This window comes from Cavia porcellus, unplaced genomic scaffold (genome assembly GCF_034190915.1).
Source record: "Cavia porcellus strain 051 isolate PalLab524CR breed Dunkin Hartley unplaced genomic scaffold, mCavPor4.1 scaffold_30, whole genome shotgun sequence".
Taxonomy (NCBI): Eukaryota; Metazoa; Chordata; class Mammalia; order Rodentia; family Caviidae; genus Cavia; species Cavia porcellus.
Genome location: NW_026947513.1, coordinates 6,719,040 through 6,730,227, shown reverse-complemented (window position 1 = coordinate 6,730,227; position 11,188 = coordinate 6,719,040). Strand labels below are relative to the sequence as shown.

Below are 11,188 nucleotides of genomic sequence, written 5' to 3'. Positions count from 1 at the left end.
CCGCACCCGCGCCCCCTGCCGCCTCGGGCGCGCACAGCCGGGCGGGGACGGCGCGGAGCTCCGGCTGGCCGCGGGGGCTGATTTAGTGGCCGGGGCTGTAGTACAGGCTGTCCCCGGCAGCCGGCGGAGTCAGGGAGCCCACGTGACGGGCCCGGCTCTCCGGTGAGCTCCCCAAACAGACGCACACCCAGCCACACGCGCGAGCGCGCGCGCACATACACACACAGACACACACACGCGCGCACACACACGCACACCCACACGCACCCCGCGCGCACACGCCCGCCGCCCGCTCTGCCTTTGCGCCCTCCATCCCGGCTCGCTCATTCTCTCGCCCTCTCGCCTCCCCTGCGGTCTCTCGCTCGCTCGCTCGCACGCTCTGCGCGCACACACCACACACACGCACACGCACACACACGCGCGCACACACGCAGCCGGCACAGGCGGCGGCGGCGGCTGCCCAAGTCAGGACGAACCTCTCTAGGTACCGTCTCGAGGAGGCGGCAGCGGCGGCGGAGGCAGCCGAGCATCCCTGCTGCCCGGAGAGGGAGCGCCGCGAGAGTTTCCGTTCCCTTGGCCATTCCCTTCCCCCTCCTTTGCTTTATTTTGCGAGAGAATATATTCTTGGCTTATTGGTTTAATTTGATTTTGAACATTTTGGGTTGCTTTTGTGTGAGTGTGTGCTTTTTTTTTCTTTCCTCGTTTTATTTGCATCCAGAGCATGGCGGGCTGCGGGCTGTCGGAAGACACCGTCTTCTCTTCCTTCTTTTACAACTACGGCTCCTCCTGGGAAACCCCTTCCAACCAGGTAAGGGGTGGCTCGGGGCCGGGCGGCGTCGTCCCCGCGCCCCCCGCCGCGGGCTCACTTGGCACTCGGCGGGGAGGCAGAGGCTCGGGAGGGGGTGGGGAGGATGGGGGGCCAAGTGGGTCGCACTGTCTGGGTCAGCGCCAACCGGCGAGTGGAGGTGTCCCCCTTCCCCCCCATGCCAGCTCTCCAGTCTCCAGGGTCTGTCGCGTCCCTCCCGAGCCCATTCTGCCATCGACACCTCCCCCCACCACCTCCCAGCCCAGCGGGAACCCGAGGAAGAGGCAGGAGCTGGCGCGTTACCCCGAACAACTCCAGGCAAAACCAGGGAACTCGAGCGCAACCTTCCCGAAGTCGCCGCGGGCGCCGCGCCCCTGTGCGCCCGGCGCCTGCCAGCCCTCCACTTGCGCCGAGGGGCTGCGGAGCCGCGAGACCCCCGCCCCCCGAGACGTGCTGTCCTGCCCACTCCCCCCGGGCCCGGAGCCACCTCTTTCCTTAAAATGGCTGCAATCTCAAGTAGAGGCGTCCCCTGACCCGCGGAGGTGGGGATGAGGGGGCGGGGGAGCGGAGGCTGCGCTCCTCCTGACCCCGCGCCTCCCCGGCGCGCACGAGCACCCCACAAACACACACACTTAACTTTGATGACTGTGCAATGCAGTCCGGCTGACGCTCCCCGCCGCCGGCCTGTAGGTGTGCGTGTCGGTGTGACGGGGAGGGGGGTGTTGGGGGCACATGCCAGAAAGGGAGGGCGTGGAAGGCGATGGGTGTCAGCGGGGCCACGAGTAACCTGGAAAGAGAGGCATGTGCTCAGGGTCTAGGGGGGTGAAAAAGCTATTCTGGGAGCAGAGCGAGAATTAGAGGAAAAATGCCTTTTAATTAAATAACTGTTGTAGTATGCTGCCCCCACCGCTTGTTTGGTGAAAGTCTACAGGCATCTGTCATCTCCAAACTACACGGGGAAGTGGCGCTGGGGTCCAAGGGAAGAAGGTGTGTGTGTGTGTGTGCGTGTGTGTGTGTGTGTGTGTGTGTGTGTGTGTGTATGTGTGTGTATGTGTGCGCGCGCGCGCCCGGGGCTGGGGAAAGTTGGGGCCAGAGGCCAGGTGGAGGAGCAATGGGGAAACGACACAGCAACTGCGGGCACCGGGGATTCCCGGCCCCGTGGAGCGTGCGCCGGGAGGAGCGGTCCGCGGGGTGGGGTGCCGAGGACCCGGGCTCGGTTCCGCCCCGCTCGCCTGGCCATCGCGGCGCTGCTCTCCCGAGCCCGCCCGCCAACCTCGGCCGCTCGCGGAGCTGCCCGCCGCGCTCGCCGGCGCTCGCGCGCTCCCTCCCGGGCCCAGGGCGCAGCGCGCTCCTGCGAGCTCGCGGCGGGGCGGGGGGTGCGGTGGGGGCATAAAAAGCCAAAGCCCTAAAGCGAAACAACCGAAAATGTGCTCTGCCGCCCCCTTATCACCCCAAGTTTCCAAGAAACAAATCATCCAACTAGTAGTTGCCAGGTGAAGGGCTCGTCTCTCCGGCGTGGGCTCTCCAGAAAGCTCCGAGGCCACCGGAGTGAATAATACATAAGGCTGCCGGGGAGCCTTGGAGAGGCTCCCGCCGCCGCGGCAGCAGCCACGGGAGGCGGCGGCGAGCTCTGACCAGACCGCCGGGCCGCCGCCGCGCCTGGGGGCGTCCCCAGAAATCACACTGGCCCATCGCCGAGCCCAGAGCCCCCTTCGGGGTGAGGTGGCAGCCCGAGCATGCGACGAGGGGGTTCGCGGTGAGGCAGCCGGGAGAGGGCAGACCCCGCTGCGAGTGGAAACTTGCAGAGCTACCGAGATGATCGGCTGGCGCTGGAGTTGGGGACCCTGCAGGCACGCGAGTGGGGCCAGAGACGCCCCGCCTGCCCATGGCGGTCGCTGGAGGCTCTCTCCAGGCCACTGTGCCCAGCCTGGTGGGCTCTGTATGGTCCCCACGCTTTCCCGCGCCCACCCAGCATTGCCAACAGCCAACGACCCCTCCAGCTTGGCAAACTCCAGCTCTCCAGGAGTGGGCGTCCGTGCGCTTGATCGTGTGTGTGTGTGTGTGTGTGTGTGTGTGTGTGTGTGTGTGTATGACTCAGAAACCAACCCCAGCTCGCCTTTGAGGACCGAGGCGGGTACGAAAGGCTTGAACCACACACCCAGCGCCAGCCCTGCCGGTGTTCAGGATTCTTCGGCAGCGCCGCGCCCCCAGTCCCGGAGGCAGATGCGTTAGGATAAGTTTACAGGCGCGTGCCAGCGACCTGCATCTCGGGGCCGCGAAACTCACCCACTTTTTATATATTCACCCAAGGAAGAGAAAGGAGACGCGGCGTAAGGAGGCGCGCAGCGATACCGCTTTACGGCGACGGGAGGTTTCCCAGCATCTTTAATGAGCTAGGAAGCAAGTCCTTTAAGAGCATTTAAAAGCGGGGGCCGCGGCCCAGTTTGCAAGACAGGCGATCACGTGCCAACTCCTTGGATACCAGAGGAGGTGGGCGAGAGGGAGGGGGTGCGGGCAGGTTTGGAGTAGAGGAAAGACAGAACAGGGTAGTGGTGGTGGTAGGTGTTTTCGTAGAGGAAAAACTATTAGTTTCTTCGGGTAAAGTTAGTTTAACTTGATTTGGCAAAGCATTTCCCCAAAAAGCAACATCTTTCTTCTAGAAAGGGAGACTTGTGTTGCTAAGAAAATCGAAAGAATTTCTGATAAAACAGCTGGCGCTGCTGTATGGAGGATGATTAGCTCTCAGGCTGGTATTGGGCAGAGAGCTTCTCTCAGTGCAGTGGGATTGTACGGTGGGGAAAGGGAGATTATTTGAAATACTGATTTGTGCTTCTGATGGTGTGGTCTGAACTTTAAGATAAAGTAGAGAGTCCAATGAGATGTACATCCTTAGGAGAAGGTGCCGTCGAATGTTACTGAGGCTTCACTATTTGATAGTAAATGCAGCCCCAGCAGGGTGTCTCACCAGGCTTTGTGGGCTCCAGAGCAGCCACCATCACCGTTTTGGGGACATGAAGAATGTATAGTCTGCACAAGGGTCTTGCTGCTCTCCACTTGGCATTTTCCCTGTCTGGGAGTAAGAAAACCAGTCTTGACTGTTCCTACAAAGAAAAAGGGTAAAACAAAGGCAAGGGTCTAAATCCCATCTCCTAGCAGAGCTGCTCAGGGGAGGTCTGGGCCAAATTTGAAAAGAGAGAGACTTATTCATGATTTTACCTGAATTCCTGCCAAAAAAAGCTTATAAATGCTCCTTTCCCTAAAATAGCAATGTTCTTCAAATATAATTTGTTTACTCTACCTCAATTAAAAATAAAACCCTCTTCCCAGTGTTATAAAGTGCTTATGAAGGTAAGGGTTGACTATACTAAAAGAAAAATCAAGCTTTTTATTTCTAGATCAATATGATGTGCTCTCAACATCTAATACCATGTAAAAGGAGCCTTTTTACAACGTCAATAGCAGGCAGGCATGCCTCCCTAAGAAGATCCTTTCCTGGAATCACAAGGCATTTTGATTACTTTCATTTTCACAAGAAACATGATTATGACACCTCTCGTTATAAACAAGCAAGTGAAAAAAATAATGGAGATGGAGACTCTTGATATAGAGGCCTGGAAATCTGGAAACAACTGGAGCATTTATTCATTACTAAAACATGCAAACAAAAACAAACAAACACAGAGCCAGCCACGAATCATTGTTGACTGAAGGTTTTTAGTTATTCTGTGACATTTCATTATTAAAGCTGACGTATGTGTGTGTGCATGGCTTTTCTGGAGAGAGCCCAATGTGTATTAGAGCTGAAACTACATCTGTTACCATTTAAAAACTGGGAAATTCCATCCTATAGCTAAGCAGACATGTTGCAGATATTTTGTACCCACTTGCCAAAGTGCAAAACATAGCAGTGTGGGGGCGTGGGGCTGGGATTCGGAGCATCTGCTTAGGTGGATCGCATCTCTTCCGTGAGAATGGAACCCTCAATTAAACAGTGTACACGAAATGTCTTCGATTTGGTTCTGTGCAGCACACAACAGACCATTCTTTAATTTACAGTTTCACGCCTAGGGATGGCAGTAGTGCTAGCTTCTAAAACCCAGCTTTATCTTTTGATGCTGTGCTTTTCAACCTGGGAATCTCCCCTGTAGTTGTTTGAGCGTTTTGTGTCCATTGTGAGGCTGACTGTGGAGTGGTCATTCCTGCTTGCAGTTAGGGCCTCGGTCGTGCCATTGGTGGTCACTATGTAATTCCAAACCGAAGCAAACCAGGTCTGTGTGATACAGAATCAATCAATAGAAAGTGAAAAATGGAGCCAATTAGCTGACTGCTTGGTGTCCATGTGGCCAGACATCTGACTTTAATCACCAGTCCTTCGGTTACTGAGTGCTCACCCTGACTTTGTGGGAAAGGGGTAACCACCAGACTTGACTATGGTTTTTAACTTTTCTTTTTCTCCCCTTTCTTGTCCTGGAATCACAAGGCATTTTGATTACTTTCATTTTCACAAGAAACATGACTCCATCACATTTTCCTGACTTGAAATATAAAATGGCATCCTTGTCTCTTCTTAGAACAGGAAGCGCCTGTTCTGAATTCAGCTTTGGACTTTAGTTGGCCAGTACCTGTGATTCTTTGCTTTTCTTGTCTTTTCAAGCAGGGTAGCAGTTTCAGTGCAGCCTCATTAATGGATCTGGGTGAGTTGTAAGCTTATTCAGATCTTCCTTCCTTCCTTCCTTCCTTCCTTCCTTCCTTCCTTCCTTCCTTCCTTCCTTCTTTCCTTCCTTCTTTCCTTTCCTCTTTCTTTCCCCTCTTCTTTCTCTTTTTTTCTACCCCCTCCATGAAAAGTCAAAGTATCTTACTGAAGAGTCCTACTTCATTTAGCCAATGACCATAAGAAATTCAATATTTTTTTCTAGATATTTCATAATTCTTAAAATGACAACAATGTTTGGATGCATAGAGATGAGCAAAGATTTGAGAATGTCTTCCTTTTACAAAGTCACTAGATAATATCTCAATGTTTAAAAAGTATAAACTGAGATTCTGTACATTTTAAACATTTTTATTGTTCAGGTGTGTGTATGAACTACAAATACATATTTGTTTTTGTTTCTTTTGATGCTGGGTATGAACTCAGGGCCTTATATATGATAAGCAGACACTCAATTACTGAGCTATGCACTAACTCTCAGCTTGTAAAAATAGTTTTTTAATGCATTTCCACAAATTTACTCTAAATTTCAGACATCTACCTATAAATCCAAGTCACATAACTCAGCATTTTCTAATTTTTTTCTGGACTGGTAGAAAAGTGAAAGAGACTGGCAATAACTTACGTTTGTTCTTTCAATAAGGCTAGTTTCCTTAAGGCATCTGCTTGAAACCAGTCTTTGCTTTCTGCAAATTTCTTTAAATCTTCAACTTGGGAACCAAAGAGTGGTGATACTATCATTTATCAATGATATTTCAAATACTTTGTATACGTATTACTCATTTAATCTTGATAACAACATAGGCAGTACGTAGTTGTATTATTATTATCCCCATTTCGCAGGTAAGCAAAAGAAAGCACAGGAAGTTAAGTGCTCTCCTAAGCTTTGGCCTTGTTTAGGGCATGCTGGGTGTCCTCCACCAGGCAGTCTGAGGCTTTCCCCACTCTGTTTATGCTGGCATATGGTAAAGACACCACGTCGCCACACCTACATCTCATCCTCAAGTTCATGATGGTACCATTTGCTTGCCAGCTTCATTAAGTAGTGGAGAGCTCCTTTCCTAGCCCAAGTTAGCTCATTTCTCTTTCACCTACATAACCAGAAAGAACTCTCTTTGGTGAGTGAGGCAAAGTTACCTATTTTGGTGGGAACCAACCATGACTACCTGATGCTTCTTTTCCCTCCCTGGCTTGTTGTTGGTCTAGGTGTTTGAGTTTACCATTCTTTTTGGTCTGAAGGGTCCATGCAGCTGGAGAGATGGACCGGGACCTCAGTTCACCACCTTCGGAAGTCAAGTCATTATGAGTTGGTGGGAGCTTCATTCCAAATGTACACAAGTATCAGTAAAATGACACCCTGACAAAGAGATGTAATCTTAAGATACATGAATAGAATAATTTTTATAAGGAATTATTTTATTAAGAACCTTCAAAACTCTACTCCTCATACACAAACATTCACATAGGAATTTTTTTAGGCACATGCTCACTTTAATTTTATAAAACAGCCCTTATCATTTGGGACTTGTACCTTACATAGCGATGTTTGAGATTTAGTCTGAAATTTGTCTTTCTCATCACGCCCATGTTGTAACAGGTATCTTCTGTACCGAATCATGCACCTAACATTTATGTCCATCATGAATTCATGACTTTTAGTGGTTCAGCCCTGATGTTGTGATCTTCCACCATATAGTGTGGGAAGGGGAGGGAAAACATTAAATGTCAGTAGCTACAGCGAGACAGGCTCTACGAAGAGGGCAGTGTTTCTTGCTGGCTTCACGTTCCTGCAGCCCTCACAGAAATGTAAAAGTGCAGGGTTTGCACTGGAATAAGAATGGGGTCACCTCTCCCCCTTTGTAGTCATCATCAAGCAAGCAGAACTTCCTTCCAGAGAGACCATAGGAAATCAATGATCATACTTTGCCAGCAAAGAAGTAAATGTGTACAGCAGATGGCATTAAATAAAAGGGCACCAGAAAAGTGATTTACTCTTAGCCAGTGTGGCTTTTTGGGCTCTTCAAAGAATTCACATTTTTTATATAATAATTATATTGAAATATGTCTTTCCTTTTGAATTATGTGTTTTAAAAAAGAAGAAAGGAGGCAAATACCATTAGGTGACGTTACAGTCTTTTCCACTTCAAGATAGTTATTTAAACAAAGCAGAGTGCCTGGAACGTGGTGCCAGCCCTGCACCTCTCCATTTTTTCTTTTAAAATTATTTTGTTGGAAGAACAGACCTGATTTACTGGAGGTTTCTGGGCTTGTGTGTTTTTATTTATTTATTTACTTACCGTATTCGTCGAAAGAGAAGAGGCTTGCTCTTGGAGAAGGCTGCCCTTGACCAAGAGGCCTCTGGGGGGTCTTTACATAGGGAAGCCTGTGCTGGGGGAGGGGAGGGGAGGAGCCGTGGGAAAGCGGGTGTGCGGCTCTAAAATGCTTCCCCTCCGTGGCGTGCACTTCCGGTTGTTTTGTGAGCATATCCGGTTGTACATTTGAAATAAAGAGCTGTGGGTCACAGCTAAAGGGAAAAGAGAAAGTGTGGCTTCTGTCTGGAAGAAGTCAAGTCATCCAGGTAACTCTGCTGGAAAGAATATTAGAAAGTCTGTTGGTTGTGTAACAACAACGCAAAATGAACAAAAAAGACACGAAGAAAACTCTAACCAACAAACGCCAACCACACTTTGTTCCAATTTATTATTTCCAGTAGCAGCAGCTTAGTCCCTAATGGTAACAATGAGTGATTATGATTCTGTAGTTTTGTTTATAGCATAAATTAGCATTTTGTTTTCTGCTACAGCTTTTGAATGAGGAATTATAATGTATAATTTGCTGAAAATAGATGTTATCATCTCTTAGGATGAGAACAACCACATAAACTTGAACAAATGATAAAAATGGAATCAATTACATTTCAAATGGAAGTAGTTTACAAACCTCCAAATACAAAGTGGCAGTAGTAGCTGGTTATTGTAACAAATAATTAGTTTTTTTTAAACAACATTTATTGAATTCCATTGACAACTTGGTAATTGTTCACAGTTGGCTATGGCCCTCCCTCTTCCAAGAAGAAACGTGACATGGGATGACTGTGTTCTACAAAGTGTAGTTTACCTCGGGATGTAGGACTGCATCCAGAATGTGCTCTTACTTGCATGCATTACCTTTTCTGAATGATAGGAAAACATCAAATTATGTCACAAAGCCTAAGTGATAGATAAACATCCAGGGACTGGTGATTGAGGGTGTTTTTAGGTCTCAAGAGAAAAAAGAAGCACATAGCCCAAATGGGTGTGAGCGTGTGTTGAAGGGGGAGACATTTTAAATAATTTATCAAATAGGCAAATCATAGTTTTCACTTCCAGAGGAACTGTGTGTGAGTCAGAGTTTCATTGCCGTGACAAAATGTCAGAGAAAAACAAAGTAAGAAAGGTTTATTTTGATTCACAGTTTAGAGATGTCAGTCGGTGGTCACCTGGCTCCACTGCTTTTAGGTCTGTGATGAAGCAGAAACAACATGGTAGAAAAGGGTAGCAGAGAAAAGCTGCTCACCCCATGACTGCCAGGAAGGGGGGAGAGAGAGAGAGAGAGAGAGAGAGAGAGAGAGAGAGAGAGAGAGAGCGCAAAGAAGAGCCCGAGAAAGATGCACTGTCCAGCAGTCATGCCAGTGACTTGCTTCCTGTAACTGAGCTTTACCTCTTCAGAGCCCTTTTAGCTAAGAACTCATCAGTGGGCCATCTGTGAATGAAGTCGGTGCCTTCAGGATCCAGTCGCCTTCTGAACCCTGACTGCAGTGACTGGGAGTCCCGGCCTCCATGCGTGAGCTCAAGGGAGGGCATTTTGTATTTAAACTGCTACAAGTTGATTTCTCTGTCTCACTCCCATTGGGCTCCTCACACATCTTCCCATCTTATGCTGTCCTTATTTATGTGCCTCTCCCACCTGCTGTGGTGTTGAGGAACAAAGCCATGCCATTCCAAGTCCTGGATTTCAACCAAGAGTAGACAGATACAACATGTACGGGATAAATGGCAGCAACTCTTATGTCATTCCACAGCACTTAGTGTGTTGTTCTTTGTTCCGTCTCCTGGGATGATGAGGGTGAGTCTGCGGTGTCACTTTTGAAAGTGAGAATTTGACTTGGAGAAGAAACGAATCATGTTTCCATTTTAAGAGTCCCTAGGTAAGAATATGATTGGTTGACCATAGAATTACTAAACCTCTTAATTTTTAAAATGAAAAAATATGAAGAAGATAGTTAAATTAATACATTCAGAAAAAAAAGTAAAGAAGGGAAGGCAGGAATCAGAGGGATTTATATTTATATTTTTTATTTTTTTTGTAACTGCTGCATGCTGAGCAGATCATTCATTTTTGATTATTTCTAAAAGATTAATCTATTTCTTTAAAGTTAATATGCAGAGAAATATGTTCAACATCACTTTATTTTTAGATCCACGATTTAGTCTGAAACAAATCAGTGGTGCATTATAAACACACAAGAATGTATCTAATGACGGGAGTCAGGCTGAACAGATGCTAAAAAAGATGCTTCGTGTGGAGTCAGGGGAGCTGCAGGAGGGAATGGAAAAAAATCTCTAGAAGTTGGAGGGCTTGTGAGGTGAACACTTCAGATACTTTTTACCCACCAGGCTTACGCACATGTGATTCTGAGCAACAGGGACTCGGTTTGTCCCTGTGCCAAGGTAGGAAAAATGACAGCCATCCCCAGGATGTTGGTGAAGGTTAAAAGAGACCTTGGACCTGAAAGAGTTTATTAGCCCATTGGCTACTAAAGGGCTGAACTGATACCAGGCTTTCTCCAGATCCTCCAGTTTTAATGGAATACTTACCAGGAGAGTGCACAGAAGAGTCTCAGCAGGTTGAACCAATCCCAGCAGAATCCATTTATTGAGGACTTACTATGATATTCCAGAAACTTTTTAAAGAGTTTTACATGGATTAACTCATCACAGTAGCATGAGGGCGGCTACTGTTGTTAGTGTCACATATTGCCATGGAAGAGCCGAGGCACACAGAGCTAAAGTGGCTTAATGCGGGTCACATAGTGAGTGGTGGCACCAGGACTCACATCCAGTGTGTCTAGCTACCAAGCCAGTGATGCTTTAACTGTCATGGTAGGCTGACTTCTGATGGGCAAAGTGACGGGGGAGTGACACAGGGCATCACAGATGCACACAGTAGGCTGCCTTCCACGTGGGTCCAGGTGGCCAGGAGCACCTCAGCTAGCTGCAGACAAGGTAGAAAGCGACTGCTGTGAGCAGGGGGCAGACAGCTGCCGGGGCCGCGGGCACGTGGAGGACGGCCTTCCTTTTGCCTGGGAGACTTGCAGAAGATGTTCAGAAAGCAGTGGCCTCCATTTAAGGCTTTGAAGCACAGAGTGGCTCTGGGCACGTGAGCTGGGGATGGAAGAGGGGCGGAGGCTACCTCCAAGCTGAAAGGACACGTGGGAGGGATTCAGCATGGTGATAGTCAAGGGTGATTTTGCTGGTGTTATTGTGGTCAGTTATTTTTATTCAATAAAATTTATTAACATCTGCAATATGCTTGTTCCTGCCCAGTAGGAGCTATAATTTAGTGAGAGGTACTGGCATATACATGGGCACACAAGGTGGATGATATGTATAATATACATACACCTATAAGGG

At 48.5% G+C, this 11,188-nt stretch overlaps 1 protein-coding gene across 1 annotated transcript in view; it reads left to right on the top strand.

Annotated features, from left to right (window-relative positions):
- The first annotated feature begins 718 nt into the window (after positions 1–718).
- Positions 719–11,188, top strand: part of Ppargc1a (PPARG coactivator 1 alpha) — a 615,371-nt gene continuing 604,901 nt past the window's right edge. The window contains exon 1 of the mRNA XM_063240656.1: positions 719–808. The gene's annotated coding sequence lies outside the window, so the exon portion shown is untranslated. The remainder of the gene's footprint in view (positions 809–11,188) is intronic.